The following is a 20,346-nucleotide window of genomic DNA, read 5'->3' on the forward strand; positions in this document are numbered from 1 at the left end:
TCATCTCACAGGAATTTCAATCTCATGTTTTAGAAAATACATACCTGCTGAAATGTTATGAGATGAAGCAGTGAGAGAGGACTCTTCAAAGACTGTTGGAATTCCAAGAGGCTGTGCCTGAGGGCACAGCCACAACACTTAAGACTTCAAGAAGAGTGTAACTAGAAGAGGGGGCTTGAGATATGACAATTAAGAAAGAGAACAGAAGTAGAAGGCAGGGTGGACTGACAGAAGACCAGAGTTCTACTCAAATCTTTTTTCTACTTGCTTTCACTATTAATGTTTGAGATCTTCTGCTTAGATATAATATTTGATTTCATTTAAAATCTATGGCAAGTCCGCTAAGCATTTTTTTCCTATTTTTCTTCTTTTAACCCCTCTGTCTGTCAGGCACATTCCAGGACTCCATTTATTCTATCAGATATTCAACCTATCCACATTTTTAACTTACTCTTGATTTCTTTATTATTATTTGAATGGTAATGTCTCATTCAATTCTAGATCCTAGATTTTGGTGAAATTCCTTATTACATCAGTATTGATATTGTCAAGAGGCTTCTGCATTATTTTCTCACTGCAATTGTTTGAACATGTTGTATATTATTCCTTTAGTTTGAATGTCTATTTTTGAGTATGGACACCAACTTGGCTACTACAAATTCTGGAATTCTTTAGCTTAATCCCACACAAACCAGAAATATGTTTTAAATAAAACTAGAGGGAGTAGGATCATTCAGATGTCTTTTTTTAAAATAATGAAATCATATAAGACATTGCTTTATTTCCACCTTTGGACTTAGAATAAGAGGTACAGTCATATATTAGAGGGCTTTCTTAAAAATACTGAAACATTTATAAAAATATAATGGTACATACAGTTTTTGAATTACTACTTGATGCTTATGCTTAAAGTGAGGTTATGAGATGTTTTTTAAACATGATTCTTTGATGTAAAATAGATATATTTAAGTAAGTTAAATATATTTACATAAATACAAGCATACCCTTGTTTAGTAAAGACTACAATCAAGGAAGATTTCAAATCAAAAAATTTGGAAATACAGTAACAGAAGCAGACATCATGAGCTTGTTAATTGTATTCTAATATAGAGGTTATTCAGGATTCCTTTATTTTTATTATTCTTTTTTTTGAAACTGAGAAACACTGAAGGACTCAGGGACTTCTCCATGGTGGCATTTGTATGCCCTCATCCCTGCAGATGTCCTTGCCCACTCCCTTTCGCACACAATGTTAATCCCTAACTCTTCCTCCCCAAGAAAAATTCTTGCCTTTTCTGAGAACCATTCTTGACTAACTTTCCTCTGAAGTTAGCTGAACTTCACCTGATCCTCTCTTGGTAAACCTTATAAAGCCTTCCATCCTCCTTCTCAAGCTAGATTTTTCCTTGAAATCCTCCTCATGCCCAGCATTTTTAAAATTTGCCTGTACTAATGAATGGTATTCTGGTTACTTTTCTTCCACTAGATATATTATGTGTGTCTGTATATTGGTATATGCACGTGTGTGTATTTATAATAAAAGAGTTTGTCACAATGCTTTAAAGTGAATGAAGTGTTTAACCTTAATTTTCTATTTACTCATTACAAGGAAGGATAATCTCTCCATGTCACAGAAAGGAATGTGGGTTCAGGCAGGATAAAGTGGGAATGTGGCAAAGGAGAGAAGGACGTTCTGCAAGTAATGGGAAGATGGCCGTCGAAGTCCCTAAGATAGGGACTTTAGGAGTAGGACAAGGTTTAGATAAAATGTGAGTTCAATTTGGACATCATGCATCTGGAGTCACTCCTCTGAGATATCTAAATGCAGAGGTTAATAGTTTGATGTATGGTCTGAGGCTCAATAGTCAGATCCCAAAGATCGGAAATCATCAAAAAGATGGAAATTGAAAATCTTGGCCTAGGGTAATCCTACTATGCAGATTAGTTTTAAAAAATGAATCAGTGCTTCCCTGGTGGCGCAGTGGTTAAGAATCCGCCTGCCAATGCAGGGGACACCGGTTGGAGCCCTGGTCCGGGAAGATCCCACATGCCAGGGAGCAATTAAGCCCGTGAGCCACAACTACTGAGCCTGCACTCTAGAGCCCATGAGCCACAACTACTGAGCCCGTGTGCCACAACTTCTGAAGCCCGCATGCCTAGAGCCCATTCTCCACAACAAGAGAATCCACCTCAATGGGAAGCCTGCGTACCGCAATGAAGAGTAGTCCCCACTCGCCGCAACTAGAGAAAGCCCGCGTGCAGCAACGAAGATCCAATGCAGCCAAAAATAAACAAACATAAACATAGCCCAAGAAATTTTAGATCATGTAACACTCCACAGATATATATAAGATTTCAAACCTGGTATCAGTGTTCTACTAAATCCTCTTGCAATGGACACAGTAAAGGGGCAACAATAAAAAGCTTGGAATCATGCTTATATGAGCACGTCTACAACATGATTAATCATCATAATTAACTTTCCTACAAGTTATAAAGATTCTCTGAGTTGTTACATTTCCTCAATAAAGTTATGATATTTAACTTCAGAATTTGTGAAATGGCAATAAGTATACTTGTTTAAGTTATGGACTCAGAACCACTAAAATTACATATGATTATATCAATTATTTTTCATTTCCTGTTCCAGTATCTCAGCCCACTTCAAAAATTTGGCTCAGGATTGAATTTGCTAATCATCCCTTAAGAGACTAAGCTTCCGTTTTGGGGAAGTCCGAATCCCTGACAAATAATCTAACTAACTGATTAATCAATTTCATAATTCCACCAATTCCCAAGCCAGGATTTAGATGGCCCATTTGAAAAGAGGTCTTTTTTTTTTTTTTTTTTAAAGAAAGCTGCGTTTTATAGCTACTTTATTTATTTATTTATTTATTTATTTATTTTTGGCTGTGTTGGGTCTTCGGTTCGTGCGAGGGCTTTCTCCAGTTGCGGCAAGCGGGGGCCACTCTCATCGCGGTGCGGGGACCGCTCTTCATCGCGGTGCGCGGGCCTTTCACTATCGCGGCCCCTCCCGTTGCGGGGCACAGGCTCCAGACGCGCAGGCTCAGTAGTTGTGGCTCACGGGCCCAGCCACTCCGTGGCATGTGGGATCTTCCCAGACCAGGGCTCGAACCCGTGTCCCCTGCATTAGCAGGCAGATTCTCAACCACTGCACCACCAGGGAAGCCCAAGAGGTCTTCTTAATATTGGAATTGTTCTACTGACACCTCTATCCACTTACTATATCCTTTATTTAACCCTGCAATTCCCCAGTTGCTTACTGTTGAGATATTGGGTCTTTTGTTTTATTTCCATTTTCCATCAGATAGATTGAGGTAACTTTTCTCAGACTCTATGGTGAATTTTGTTCTCGTCCAGCAAGTCAACATAAAAAGACAGCAAATATTCCCTATAAATAACTAGTCATACTATTTGCAGAGTATACCTCAACCAGCAGTTAGTAAACACGATCTCTCTCAGATGCCTAAGGCTAAAGGTTATATCCTGATAGAGGACAGTTTCCATATAGGAGACTTACCAAAGAATAAGATTCCTCCTCCAGAATGCAACAAAATGAATTTTTATAAGAACTTTTCTTTTAGGCTATAGCATTATTTCAACATCTCATTGATTTTTTTCTTTAATTTTCATTAATTTCAACAAATCACTCATTTGCAAGATTTTAAACTCCTTTCTTTTCAGATTGTAAAGGCAAAACAGTTTCACAGAATTGTGTGCTTTTTCTACAGAATCCTTTTACCGCATTTCATTTTGCAAAGCCTCATGAAGTCTGTGTGCTAATTTTGCCAATGGTTTCCATCCAGACCCAATCAGACAAGGTCACTCATGACATGGTCAAGGTATTTCTCTAACCCTTATTACAGTAGAGTTTCTAGCTCTTTGTTAATATGTATATGTACTTTCTCCAAAATTCTGCTTGCTTAACAGGTTCGTGTTTATTCTGTATGGCCAACCTAAGGGAGTAGAAAAGCCAGAATTATATTTCAGACTTTCCCAACTGTCAGTTTTGTACTCAAACAAACTAGTCATTGCTGTCCCTCAGAAGGAAAGCTGCGTCTCACATATAAAGAGCCTTCCTCTTGGAAGATTCTGTATCTTAAAAGGTTGTTTTGAAATGTTGATGTACCATATAAGTAAAAAAATCCTCCAGGCAGATTAAATGCATATATAAATTTATAATAGCCCACTAACTCCAGTTGGCAGAGTTATAGCTGTAGGATAAGTGGCAAAACACTTTCCAAAGAAGTTTGGAGACTCTTTTGTCTTTCTGCCAAGTCCTCCCCACTGAATCTCGCGCCCTGACTAATGCATATGCTTGTTTGTGTAAGGTTCCAGGAAATGGTCTTTATTGAGGCTGGTAGGTGAGAAGAATTTCAGCTGCAGCCTATTTGAAGTCTTGACTTGGACGGCTTTTGGCTTCTGCTATATTTTTAATGGCTGTCCTGTTGTATCTACATCAACAGTAGCTCAATGGGAGTCCTGCAACTTTTAATTCATATTCAGTAAGCTCAAATATGAAATATGTTTTACAAATTTACAACGTTCATCATGAAACAATACATACATATTGTTTAAAAATAAGAAATCAAGGAATAAAATTCCCACTTAATCAGTTGCTTTTAATCTTTGCTAGTAATTACTCTAAATAATATCCTTACATCTAAACTTTTTAAAACTGATCCATCAATATTAGAAAATATCTATTTGCTCTCTACTATGTAAATGAAAAATTAGAGTTCCAGAATTCCTTCTAACTCTTCCTACTGACCCTCCCACTTCTATCAAGCAATTTCTTTCCTTCTACATTATCAGTGTTACTATGTGTCGTTCATGGATGCTAAATATTCCACTACATAAATAAACCATAACGTATTTATTTATTTTCCTGCTTATGGATAATTGGGTTGTTTCCTGTTTGGGGCTACTATGAATAAAGTTAGAAAATATTACCGTACCTGCTTTGTGTTGCCATAAGCATTTATTTCTATTGTATATGTCACTTGGCAGAATTGGTTATGTGTATACTTAGCTCTGGTAAATACTACTAAACAATTTTCTGACAAAGTGATTACCAGTTGGAATATTAGTTATTAATTAATTCTTAATTAAGTCAATAATATTCTTAATTAATATTGAGAGTTCTATTTGAGTCATATCCTCACTAACACAATATTTTCAATCTTTTAAAATTTTAGTCATTCTGTTTGAGATAATGTTATTTCATTGTCACTAAAATTTGCATTTAGCTGATGACTAATGATTCTGACTACTTTTTCATATGCTTACTGGTCATTTAGATATCCTCTCTTATCCTCTCCTGTTTAAGTAACTGTTCAAGTATTTTGTTCATTAAAAATTGTTTTTCTCAATGATTTGTTGGCATTCTTTATATGTCTTGCGTATGAGTCCTTTGATTTTGTGTGTGTGTGTATATATATATATATATATATATAAAATAAATTATTTTCTCCTATTTGTTAGTTTGACTTTTGACACTATTAATATTATATTTTAATGAAAAGAATTAACTAATTTAAAGGAAGTCCAACTTATTAATCTTTTCTCTTATTGCTAATAATTTTGTCCAATTTAAGAAATCCTTCTACCACAACATCATAAAGGTGGTCTCCTATGATTTCTTCTAGAAGTGCTTTTATTTGGCTTTTCACATTTATGTATAAAATCTACTGCAAATTCAACTTTGTGAATGGTATGAGGGAGGGTACAGCGTAATTATTTTGTTCAAATAGATATCCAGTTGATTCAGTTCTTTATCAAAACAGCTATCTTGTCCACACTGAATTGCTTTGTCATCTTTGTGATAAATCAAGTGACCATATGTGTGGGTCAGTTTCTGGATACCCTATTTTGGTCTATTGATTGTTTATTTTTATATCAACACCACACTGTTTTAATCATTGCAACTTTATAATAAGACTTGACCTCTGTTAGTATAATTCAGCCAGTTTGTTCTCTTTTACAGATTGCTTTGCTATTCTAGGTCCTCTGCATTTCCATACATTTTAGAATTAGTAGGCCAATCACCCCCCCATTTAAAAAAAATAGAAAATATCCCTCTGTTATTTTGTTTGAGATAATATTGAATATATAGATCAATATCAGAAGAACTTACATCTTAATATTGAGTCCTCCAATGCAAGAACATGTTCTATCTCTCCATTTATTGGATTAAATATTTTTTCTCAGCACTGTTTGGCTGTTTACAATGTAGAAAACGTGGATATATTTCATAGGAATTATTTATGAATATCTGGGGGTTTATTTGTGCAATAGTAAATGGTATTTATTCAATTCTTCTTAATATTTGCTGCTAATTTATAGAAAGGCAATTACTTTTTGTATATTGATTCTATGTCCAGTGAATTACTAAATTGACATTCTTTCTTTCCATACATACCTTTAAATACATACTTGAATTTCCGTGTAATATCTATAAAAATTTTATATTTTTTCATATAAAACTGCGCTTCAAAGGAACAAATACACTCTCACCCTCTTCCCATAAACGGGAGACAGAAAATACCAACAACCATTGATTTCCAATCTGAGCAACAGTCAGAATATCTACCTCTGGGAAATGTTGTCTACTCCTCACAGTCCAACTGGAACATCCTGTAATCTAAACACTAAATTGTGAAGTAAACCACCATCAAAAATCTTAATAACATACAATAAAGGAAAAGGAAGAGAGAGAAAAGCGATTGATTAATATTTACAAATGTGTACATATAAGTGATATACACAACCGTATATTACACGTACATATACAGCAAGCAAGAAAGATAACATGCAAAGCTGCTAGAGTTCTCTTTATCATAACTGGTCATGAAATCTTAGTTGATATATGTAATTTCTTTATTTCACTATCAATTCCATGTACCCTTTGTCCTCACCTCACTCTTCACTTGGTTACCTGAAGGACCTTAAATCATTTGTTCCTCAACAGACCCACAGACATAGAAAACAAACTTATGGCGAACAAAGAGGGGAGGGTGGGATAAATTAGGAGGTCAGAATGAACATATACACACTACTATTGGAAATAAAATAGATAACCGGCAAGGACCTACTGTATAGCATAGGGAACTATACTCAATATTTCGTGATAATCTGTACGGGAAAAGATTCTGAAAAAGAATATATATAATATATATGTATACAACTGAATAACTGTGTTAGACATCTGAAACTAACATGACATTGTTAATCAACTATACTTCAAAAAAAATAATAAAAAAATAAAAGCAACAACTAAAAAAAATGCATATTATAAACCCTAGAAGACCAGTAAAAAATAAGAGATATAACAAGAAGCCTATAGTAGAGATAAAATAGAATCATTATAAAAACTAAGCTGATCCAAAAGAAAGTAGGAAAAAAGAACAAAGAACAGATGAGACAAATAGAATATAAGATAGTAGATTTAAATCCAATCAATAATTACATTACTATAGATGGGCTAAAGAAATGAACATTCATAGTGGGGAAAGCTGAGGTGTGAGAGGCTGGGGATGCAGAAGGTATAGGGGAACTAACACTCTGTAATTTCCACTCAGTTTTGCTGTGCACCTGAAACTGCTCTCAAAGATAAGTTGATCAAAAAAAAATTCACCCCTCCAAAAAAGAAAGAAAGAAAGAAAGATCTAGCAATGGGCTCACGCTTATAAAATTCTCTGCCCTTTCCATATATCCTATCACTGCAAAATCACCTGGCTTGACACACATGGCATGGGCCCTAAAGGTCCCGTTCCAGTGGTAATCATAAGACATGATTCCAGAGGATGCAGGATATAGTTTGAATCAGCCATCAGTATATGGCTCTACTTCTCCAAGAGCCAGAAACATGGACCTAGGAATGAAATGGGAGAAGGGGAAGTGACCACTTTCACTGTTTGCTATATTTTTTGTTACCTCTTCTTACAGCTTTGAGCTCTTCTGAAAATGCTTCCAACAAGGGACTAGGTTGGAAGCTGAGACTGTCCCCTGACCATTTTAAACTCCAGATGTCACCAAACCAGTAGATCAAGTACTGGCTGGGAATGACTGACTTTGTTTACCAAGGAGGGATTGATTTTTTGTTATCTAATTAGGGTAAGAAAGACCTTGGTGAGAAGCTGAGGTTTCCTTGGTGTGCCTCTTAGTACTCCCATATATAAAGGTAAAATTAATGAAAAATTACAAAAACTCCCAAATCAGGACCATTGTGATTTAAGACATTAATTCTAATAATTTTTGCAGATTCTTTTGGATTTTCTAAGTACATAGTTATGCTTTCTTCAAATAATGACAGTTTAAAGCTTTCTTTCCAATCTCTATCTCCTTATTTTCTTGCCTTATTGCATTTGGTAGGCCTTCCAGTACAATGCTGCATAAAATTTAAAATGGTGATAATTGCTTTCCACCTTTAGAGAAAAGGTAACAATACTCGCTATTAAGTAATATGTTCACTGTAAGTTCTTTTTTGGAGATATTTTATTAGATTAATGAAATTCCATTCCACTTCTAATTTGCTCAGGAGTTTTTGTCATGAATGGATATTGAATTTTATTGAATGGTTTTTCTAAATGTATTTAGATGATCATATTGTTTTTCTCCTTTATGGTGTTAGTGTGGTGAATTATACTGATTGATTTTTTTTTTTAATATTAAAAATCAACTTTGCAATCCTCTGATAAACCACACTATGTTATTATTTACCAGATAGATAGATAGATAGATTCAGTTTGCTAATATTTTGCCTAGGACATTTTGCAAAATTTTACATAGGAGATTTTACTTGTACTGACAATTTTCTTTTATTGTAATGTCCTAATCAAGGTTTGCTATTAAAGATATGCTGGCTCCATGTAATTTTTGAAGCATTCTTCATGGAACATGGTGATTTAACAGCACAGTCTCTGATGGCCTGGGTTCTAATTTCAGCTCCTTTATTTACTGGCTGTGTAAAAAAAAATTATTGACTATATTAATTTAATTGACTGTATTAAAATTTACCTTCATATGTTACATAAACATAATAATAGTACTTACTTTATAGGGTAGTTGTGAGAATTAAATGGAATGATCTATGTATTATATTCAATACAGCACCTGGCACAGTAAGCACTCAAATGTTAGCTTTTATATAGATGATAAATAGACAGTAGATAGGTAGACAGATAGATAAGAGGTAACACACACACACATACACACACACATACAGTTGACTGTGTCAGTTGGACTGTAAGAATACGTTTAGTCTGTAATTTTGATTACCAAATCTGAACTTTGGTATCATGACCTATTTGTATTATCTGCCAACACAATATTTAAAACCTTTTCTTAAGTTTAGTGGAAAAAAGAACTCTCACTTTAAATGTAACTTACACTGTGCATGTTTAAGATGGCTACTAACTCTGCTTTCATCTGTCCATTGTTTTAGCCAAGATTCTTCAGAGAAAGAACCAATAGGATGTGTGTGTGTGTGTGTGTGTGTGTGTGTGTGTGTGTGTATAAATATATTTATTATAAGGAACTCACTCCTGCAATTATGGATTCTGCCCAGTCCAAAATCTACTGGGGGCACAGCAGGTAGGAGTCAAGGAAAGGTGATGTCTCAGTTCAAGTCCAAAGCCTCTTGCTGCAGAATTTTCTCTTACCTGGGAGGAGGAAGGTCTTTTTGTTCTATTTAAGCCCTCAACGGATGGATGAGGCTCACCCACATTATAGAGGACAATTTACTTTATTCAAAGTCCACCAATTTAAATGTTAAACTCATCCAAAAATGTAGAAATACCTAGAATAATGTTTGACCAAATATCTGGGCACCTCATGGCCCAGCCAGTTTGACACCTAAAATTAACCATCACATCTATCAGCATAAAACCATGCAATTCTGATTTCAGAAAGAATCTGGTTCTGGATTCTAGTTTCTGATTTCCAGGCTATAAAATATATTTAGGGGTTTTGAATATTTATTTCTTATTTTAATGGGATTTAGAAATATAGGGGAGTTAGTTAGATATGTATACTGAGTATACCATCCTGAATTGGAAGCTTCTATTTTATAATCTTGGTTAGGGAAGAAAATGGTTTAGAAGTATAGCATCTGAATTATTATTATAATTTGAGGGTGACTGATAGACTCCAGGGGACAGAGTAATTGTGTCTTTTTATTTAGGTAACGGAAGTGAGATTTTAATTATATTAAAGCAGTTGCACATATAGCTAGAGGTTCGGCTACATTCTTCATGTTGGAAATACAAGTTCCCCTGCCCATAAGATTCTCTTCTGTGGATGATGGTGACTGAGCTAGATGAGAACGGTGACGATCATTTTTTTTTTTTAATAAATTTATTTATTTATTTATTTAGTTTTGGCTGTGTTGGGTCTTCGTTTCTGTGCGAGGGCTTTCTCTAGTTGCGGCAAGCGGGGGCCACTCTTCATCGCGGTGCGCGGGCCTCTCACTATCGCGGCCTCTCTTGTTGCAGAGCACAGGCTCCAGATGCGCAGGCTCAGTAATTGTGGCTCACGGGCCCAGTTGCTCCGCGGCATGTGGGATCTTCCCAGACCAGGGCTCGAACCCGTGTCCCCTGCATTGGCAGGCAGACTCCCAACCACTGCGCCACCAGGGAAGCCCAACGATCATTTTTGATCATAGAAAGGCCAACTGAGGTCCTGCTCAGGGTGAGAGGGAAGTGTTCTTTATTCCTTGTGGCCCAGAATTGACTGCCACAAACTAAAACTCAAATGTGTCAGAGTTTTAGTGTTTCTTTTTCTTGAATAATTCTATCTCTTTTAGCAATCTGTGATCTAACATGGACATTCATCTGCAAATATATCAGACTTGCATGAATCAAATGTCAGTTCCAGTCATCTCTGGGATCTGACCATCCCAAGTAAGATAGAAATTCAGGACTGCCTAAAGTCTTATCTTCACAGCTTCCAATATTGATAAGAGAATAAAACACAGATAATAATATTATGTTAAATTTTGTTTCAACTTATGTGAAAAGTGGGAGGCAATAAACATATATATGCATATCAGTGATTGTCCCTTGGGATAAAATATTGGGAATCTACAATGGGAGAAAGGTTTATCTTTCATTAAATACCCTTTTACACATTTGATTTAAATTTTGCCATGTACATATATTTTTTAATTAAAAGTTCCAATTAAACAAGTCATCTTCTTATAGAGTTAATATGTTTAAAAAATAAATTGAGATGGTTATTCCCTCTGTGAATATAGTTGTGGCCAGATGAGATAAGCCCCTAAACTTTCTACCCAGAGAAGCAAGAAATAGCAAAAGGAACATATATGAGTAGGCAATACAAGATCCTGATTGTTGATACCATTTGTTTCCAACCAGTAACTTTTTCTTAAGTATCAAGTAGACATGTAGGTAAGTTTCATGACTCTTGAATAAAATTGAAATCATAGAGGTTTTAATTCCTGGGAAGGATTTCAGAATACATATGCTTCTTTTATACAATTGAGTTCTTGTGGTTTAAAAGGAAAAGTACCTACTGCAAGGTCTACTTCACATCTCAAGTAGCTAATTTATTCATCTGGGTGGATCTGGCTTAAGTTATTGAGAAATCATCAAAACTTAGTACTTGGGGCTTCCAAGTAACCAGAACTTTGCAATTGAATTCACGTCTAAACTTTAGTAGCTTTGCTTTACTGAAGACAATTAAGTTGTTTATATTTCAGTATCGTTTTATACGTATTTATTTTTTCTATCTAGCCTACTGGAATAAATGACTCTCAAGATAACCAATGAAATTTCAAAGCTAGAACATTTGTCTTGCTGTAGGAATTTCACTTAACAAAAATTGTCCCTAAAATTTTATTGAAATCCTTCCAGGACCAATAGAAAGAGACGCCTCTTTTTGCCTATGCTTCCAGGATTCCGGTGTAAAACCGCTGCCATTTGCACTGTACGCTAATGACAAGCTGGATGTTTGCATGAAAGCCAATATGTTCTTACACTGTTTTTTGAGACAAGTAATAATCAGTCTGTCATCAATGTCATGCTGCAATCAAGCTCTGACAAGGTTTGCAAATAACTTGAAAGGAATTGCTCATCCCTGAACACTGCAGATCAAAACCAGACCTGAACAAAAACTAAAAGTCTTCTGTGTGTCAGCTGCACAGTCTCCGGGAACGTGCCGTGCATAAGCAGTAGCAGCAGCAGAGGAAACAACGAATCCACCACCCCACCTTCCGTGTCAAATTTTTTATTGACAAGAACTTTTCTCAGCTACCGATCCTGGGAACGCACTATTCAAAACCATGATGTAGCCACTTGAAATGCCCAGCCCGACTGGAAGTACTAGTTATCTTATTCCTGAAAATTAATGGAAACGCAAGTAACACATCCATCCTAGGGGTGGTGTGTATTCTTAACTCATGGGCTGGAGCAGGTAGGATAGCTGATCAGACTTGGCACTGTCATCAGTGAGAAGACTGTATGCACATGGGACTGAGGCACTAATTGCTTTCTTTTCCTCTCCTCCCCTCCTCAATCCTTCCCACCCGAGAAAGGGGTGAGATGTGTGTTATTTATTCACTGCTGTCCTGACACTTGTTAATCTATAAGCTTTCACAGTCATAAGAAACAAGTTCAACTTATATAACTGAGAATACATACATAAGTTAAACTTATACAACTTTGGATGAAAGAACCTTTGATGGAAAAAAGGGGTTGTTTTTTTTAGAAGTATCAGCTGGTCACAGGTCTGCTCAGAGCTTCAAAACTTGTTTGTACTTCTTGTTTGTATAAATAGCTGGACAGCCACATGACATATGGATGTATGCATTCATGAATTATGCCTAAAATATGAGTAGGGATTTGAGATGTGAATTAACTGTTGATTTTATTTTAGCATAAGAGAAGAATTTGGTTCAGTTATCTTGTTCTTTACAAGGAACTTTAAAAATAAGGTGCTACTGAGGGAGCATAAGACATTCAAAGTTAAGCGAAGATGGTAATGAAAGGAAAAAAAGCAAATGCATCATAAGTAAAAAGTCCACATCCCAAAAAGAAAGGATATATAAAACATATTTAAGATTCTATCTTATGGGATTATAATCATTTGACACTATAGGCTATATAGTCCTCAAAAGAATTGTCTAATAAAGTTTTCATTTAATAATTATATGCTGAGCACCACAACAATGGCTCAGTACCATGTTAGATATTATGAGAGATAAGCATGATGTATATGAATGAATCCCTATATTTTCAAGGAGTTTACAATCTTGTTAGGGAGAAGACACTAATGTACACCACTGTGTAGCCATGAATCTTTGAAAGTGCATAATATAAGCACTGAAATATGAGACAAGAACCACTCTTGAACTATGCTGAGGACTTGTAACAAATATCCATAGGCAATTTCTCTAAGTCATTGGTATATCCCGAACTTTTACAGTCTTCTGAGCTTACTTGTTACCATTTGACTATAATCCAAGCCCCGCCCTCATGAACACAGGAAGTCCAGGCCATTTCAGCTGTTTCTGAGGTCCCCGCAACGTGGACTGCACTTATATACCTAGACTCTCACCTGTCACCTCTCAATTTTGACTGCTCAGCTGGGATTCTTCAGCTATTGCTTCTGTCCATCCCGTTATTGGATCTCTTTGTTGAGCTCGTTTTGTCTGTTCAATTTCACCCAGACTTGGATGTATGCTCATGGATACATACTTTGGCTTCCCTACAACAGTTTACCTGGGATTGTGTTGGTTTAACAAATTGAACAGAAGTCTTAAGGATTGCATCAAGGATTTACAATGCAGAAAAATAAACTTAAATTGCTATAAAGTAACTCGTCTCCTGGAGGTATTACCTATGCCTGCTCTTTTTTGCCCAAGTCATATTGCAAGACCCTTCTATCTTCCCCTGGAATCAGAGACCCTTCTCTCCCAACTACCTAGATCTCCAGCATCCTTCCTCTGGTTTCCTCACTGCAAATCCCAAAATCAGTTAACATGACAATACCTCAGTGGTGTGGCCTATGCTAAATAAAGCCAGATTTTTATACAATTGGTAAGGCCTTTTAAACCCTCTCATCTCAAACATGTCTTATAGAGTAAGCTTTGGGTCTTGTTAAGATTAGTAACTCTCATGCACTGCAGAGGAAAACAAAGACTTATTTCTAGGCTTCTAGTAATTTAATATGATTGGCAAGACTAGATAGACCCTGAAACTACCTGTTCTTTACACTAGTCATTAATATTCAAATGAGGAAAAAACCTAGACACTATTTGCTGAATTCTGCTTAAAAATTCTGCAGTACTATTTATCCATTTTTTGGTATCAGTCACTCAAATACACTACAAATCCACCTTACATTTCAACAATTGCTATGTATCTGTAATTGCTGAAAGAATTCACACAGCACAGGGTATGGTACTTCCTGTGGAAAGAAAGAGTTTTAAATCATTATCCATGTTATGATTGGAATCCCGTATTTTAATACATAGTTAATTTTTAAAATAATAACATTCCTGAAAACTCTACATTCTTATGCAATGACAAAGTTCAGTGTAGCAAAGTTTGTGTACCATTTAACAGAAAAGTTTTGCAGCTCCCAATATGTAACATTGGGGTCTGTAAATAAATATATTTATTCTTTCTCTGTTTCCTAGATTCACCTTTGTTTCCCTTTCCATGATAGCATTGAAAAGTTAAGTTAACCTAGAATTCTCACTAGAGAACTCTCTCCCTGATGGAAAACTAAACCCTGATTGTAATTAGATATTTTGGAGAATCCATAGGGAAGGCCTAAAGTATTACTTATGAGTCTCTTTAATTTAAGTGTTGTGCTTTTCAATTCCATTTCAAATAGCTCAGCAAACTTTCAAAAAATAGTAAAGAATACCAATTGTTTTAGGACACTCAGAGGTAATTGGGCACAGAATCAAGTACAGAGTTCTGTGGCAACATCCTTGAGACGTCCTGGTGGACTCACATTACTTCACTAACTCCCTTGTTCAACAAATATTTACTAAATGTCTGCTAAAGAAGGTGTTGTGCTGGGAGCTAATGAGTCAGTGATGAACAAGAAAGCCAAATACTGACCTTCAAGGAGCCTATAAAATAATCGAAGAGACAAATGATGACCAAGGACACAAATACATGAATAAAATAATGACACATTGTATTGAATGCAAGGAAGGTGATAAAAACAACGTATGATAAAATGAAAAGAAATTCAAATGTTCTTAAACATATGGAAAAAGTCTAAACTCAAAAAATAAGAAAATAAATATAAACGAAAACTACAGTGACAGCGTTTTTTTACCTTCCTTATTGACAAAGATTGAAAAGTTCGATAGCACATTCTATAAGTAAGAATGAAAAACAAAAGGGTATTTTGATCATTACTGTAAATCAATTCATGTTGTATGAAAAGTAATCTGGCAATATCTGTCAATATAAAAACACATAACTTTTGAGCCTTATTTCAGAAATAGCAATATGGCCTATACATATTTTCTCATTTATGCAAAATTGTGTCATGTACAAAGCTATTTATTGTAATGTGTTTTTAGTAAGCAAGATTGGAAAATATCTAAACATCCATCAACGAAATACCAGTTTAATAAATTATACTACATATATATATATATTAGAATGCAATGTAGGCATAAAACAGAATGAGAACACAGTTTTTTGTTTGTTTGCAGATATGGGTCAACTATAAAAGTGTTAAATAAAAATAATTAAGAGTATACAGTTTGCATACTATGCTAAAAAGAATGTGTATGTTTTTGTTTGTATATGCCTAAAATAGCTCTGAAAGTGGAGAGGGAGAGTTTTTTCAATGTACATATTTCCTTTTGTACCTTTAAAATTTTGAATTATTTGAATATATTATGTTTTAAAATATTTAAATATTGTTATAAAGATAAAAATTCCTAGTAGTGTCTACTGTGGGATTCATATATTAGCTCTATAAAATATAGGGTCCAAGAGCAAAGTTCGTGAAAAATGTATTATGTCAAACTTAATCTCCCAATTCATCCCTTAGGCTTGACATAAATGCACTACTATGTGTAAAATAGATTGCTAGTGGGAACCTGCTGTATAGCATAGGGAGCTCAGCTTGGTGCTCTGTGATGACCTAGATGGGTGGGATGTTGTGGGAGGGAGGTCCAAGAGGGAGGGGATATAGGTATACATATAGCTGATTCACTTCACTGTACAGCAGAAACTAACACAACATTGTAAAGCAATTATACTCCAACTTAAAAAAAGTATTATGTCAGATCAACTAAAATAATACACAGTAGAATCTATTAGATTTAAGGTGCTGTGATCTTGGGATATAAAATTAAAATATAAACCTTCAAGAGAATACACCTCAATGGAGGAACTGGATATTTCCGTAAAAGGTAAATGGTGATAAATGTGATTAGTAGGAGTACAAAGACTTTTCACTATACCTTTCATAATTCTTCCAGAGTTACCATGAAGTATTGGGTTTAAATAATTACTAAAAGTTTCTAGTGTATTATTTATAAAATACTGTTTATTTAACTAAACTCCTAAGGTATTGTGGGGCATACCCTTCAAATATTACTGGTATACATGTGGTGAAAATTATTCATTCAAATCGAAAAGGAATCCTAAAAAAACCTGCATTAAGCACTTATTTAATTATATCTATTGTTAAGATTATACAAAAACTTCTTCCAGTCAGAAATCTGTTTCCCACAGGAATTACACAGAATACACTCCAAATAAGATGGTTAGTGGATAAATTAACTATTTTTAAATAACTCGATCTGTTCTATTTCTTTTCTACTATTGACCATTTCATTTTCTACTCATAATTTTACTAAATGGTTTTGAAAGTACAATGATGCAACTTATATGTGTAATCTAAAATAGGACACAAATGAACTTATCTACGAAACAGACACAGACTCACAGACATAGAGAATTTACTAGTGGTTGCCAAGGGGGAGGGGGATGGTGGAGGGGATGGGGTGGGAGTTTGGGGTTAGCAGATGCAAACTAATATATAGAATGGATAAACAGCAAGGTCTTATTGAATAGCACAGGGAACTATATTCAATATCCTGTGATTAAACCATAATGGAAAATAATATGAAAAAGAATGTATATATATATAGGTATAACTGAATCACCTTGCTGTACAACAAAAATTAATACAACACTGTAAATCAGCTATATTTCAATAAAAAATTTTAAAAAATAAAGTACAATGATGCATACAAACCACATTTTTGTTATTATTTTTTAAACATGTGCAAGCTTGGGATTACTTAAAGATCTATAGTATCCCCTAAAGCAAGATGAAAAAAAGTAAAACCAGACATGAGTATTCAAAACAGAACTACAAGATTAGAAATCTGAATGTCATGAAAAGTGATACAATAGCAATAGTATGTAATCAAATTAATCACTTATATTTCCCCTTCTCCTGAGGAGTGGATCCAGAATTTGCGTATCTTCAAGTGTATAAAATCAGGGAGTGGCTTTTTAAGAATAAAAGTAATATATGTACAAATGTAAATTGAGATACAAAGCCTTGAAAGGAGGCCTTGCAAGTGAGAAACGCTGAAGCTTCAGCTTCTTTTGCTTCATAGAAATCCCCTCTGCTTTTCTTAGCAAATAGAATTTTCCTTAAACTTTATTGTCTGGTTTAATCTGGATATTTATATGGGGGAGGAGATGTAAATAACAATAAAGTCATAGGTAATTGAAAAAAGTTTTCCTTCTTGCTGTCTAGATTACACTTCCATTTTTTTAGGTTTTCTTCATTTGACAAAGAAAGTAAAATCAAATCTGCTATATCAGATTCAGACCAGACCAGAAATTTCCACTCACAGAACATAGCATCTTGCAATCCAATTTACATACTGTTCTTTTAGCCCACGTGTGGAAATTCAACAATGATTTTTTTCACTCCTCACAAGTGGTTTGTGGTAACAGTTCTGACAGTTAATTCTCCCACCATCAAGCATTTATTAGTATGAGAGCACATAGCTCTTTTCTAAGAGTGCCCCTCCTTTCAGTCTTGACTGCAAAGATATGCTGAATTTCCCCTGATAGTAAGAAAGAAATAGATATTTCTAAGCTTTCTCTCTTTCTCTATGCTGGTTTCAGGAGTGGGAACCAGATTCAACTAATTCTGGTAACCACGTTATCTAACTCTTATAACAGGGAAAATGATGGAGGAAGAGAGGAGGCAGAAGTTCTGAGAAGCATCCCCTGGTTATTGTTGCTAGGGCAACTGCTACTTGGCATCCTCCAGATAGTCATCGTCTGTCACACTTGGGGTATAATTCACAGGCATGCAACACATCTAAGTGGATTGGGGGGAAAAGGGTGAGGGAGGGGATGAGGATTCAAGAAAATAAATAATGAATTTTAAATAGGCACATAAACAAATATGCATGCCTAATATTTAGAAAGAAGAGAAAGGGTGGGCATAACAGGAACACAGTTTTGAAAATATGAGTGTCACTGCTAAATATTAATGGTTTTCTTATTACACAAATTAGTTAGCCTCTACTCCTTCACAATAATTGTCTACCCATCTGCCTCCTTTTATAAAAATCTTTCTTGCTCCAAATACTAGTCTCCTGTAGTATGACTTCAAACTGAATATATGCAAAGATTTATATATCATTTTCCTTTTTACAATCATCAAGAGAGCAAAGAACAAAATACTTTTTTATTGTTTACCAAAGTGTCTGACTCAGAAGCCGGCCTGGCTTTGTTATAGGAGAAGATACAGTGTTTATTACCTAAATAATCATTAACAAAAACAGACATGAGCCCTGAAATATGCTTGCTAAATCTAAGTTGTGCATTTGTTTTTCTTGTGTCTTCATTTCTTACAGCCAGGTTATCTGCTTAATCTTTCTAATCACTGTTCCTTTTCTTAATATTAGAGGAAAGTTATTTTATACATTGTGGAAAGAAAGAGCTACACTGCTCCAGTTTATATAGCAGAAAAGAAAGCCTTAAAAATATCTGTCATCAAAGTCACATAAAGCCCCAGCAGTTTCAACCTCCTCTTAGCTTTTGCTGGTGTCAGCATCATAAAAATGTGAAAGAAACTCATATCAATGTACCACATGTACAAAATGAGTTTAATAGCAAATGCATTTTTGGAAGTAAGTGGGAAGAAGGAGAAAGAATCTTAACCAAATTGTGATTAATAAAATTTTTTTAAGCATAATGGATTAAAAAGTAAGGGATAAAAATCAGAAAAAGCAACTGTTGGTAATGGCATCACCAAAAGCTTTTCTTTTCCCTTTAGAGAGAATTGTTAAAGTCCTCCTATGAAAGTCAAATATATACTTTCATATAACCAAAATAATAAAACTAGAAACCAAAGCAAATAAAGAAAAAATAATTTAATTACTAGGCTTAACACTGCATGTTGGTTCAAACAAAACCAGCCAGGCTCCAGTATTATTTTACATGTTTACTTTTAATGGAATCACCCAAATTTTGTGAACCAATACACTCACTGCTTGGAACTCCAGGGAAAGGATAATCACATAATGGTAGCCATAATAAAAAAAAAATGATAGTTTACTTTTGCTAAGCATTTAGTGATTCAATATTTTATAGGTTATACTCTATATGAGGTTATTATAAAATATTGACTATATTCATTGTGCTGTACATTACATCCTTGAATCTTATTTATTTTATACTTAGTAGTTTGTACCTTTTAATGCCCTTCACCTATTTTGCTCCTCCCCCAACCCTCTCCTCACTGGTAATTACTAGTTTGTTCTCTGTATCTGTGAGTCTACTGTTTTTTTATATTCATTCATTTGTTTTATTTTGTAGATTCCACATATAATGAAAACATACAGTATTTGTCTTTGTCTGTCTGACTTATTCCACTAAGCATAATAGCATCCAGGTCCATCCATGTTGTTGCAAATGGCAAAATTTCATTCTTTTTTATAGCTGAGTAATATTCCTTTGAACATATATATACCACAAATTCTTAATGCATTCATCTGTTGATGGACACTTAAGTTGCTTCCATATCTTGGCTATTGTAAATAATGCTGCTATGAACATTGGGGTGCATGTACCTTTTTAAATTAATGTTTTCTTTTTCTTGGAACATATACCCAGGAGTAGAGTTGCTGGATCATATATTAGTTCTATTTTTAATTTTTTGAGGAACCTCCAAACTGTCTTCTGTAGTGGCTGTATCAATTTACACTCCCCAAACTGTATACTAGGGTTCCCTTTTCACCACATCCTCACCAACACTTATTCCTTGTTTTTTTGATGACAGCCATTCTGA

The sequence above is a fragment of the Balaenoptera musculus genome, chromosome 4, assembly GCF_009873245.2.
Source record: "Balaenoptera musculus isolate JJ_BM4_2016_0621 chromosome 4, mBalMus1.pri.v3, whole genome shotgun sequence".
Taxonomy (NCBI): domain Eukaryota; kingdom Metazoa; phylum Chordata; class Mammalia; order Artiodactyla; family Balaenopteridae; genus Balaenoptera; species Balaenoptera musculus.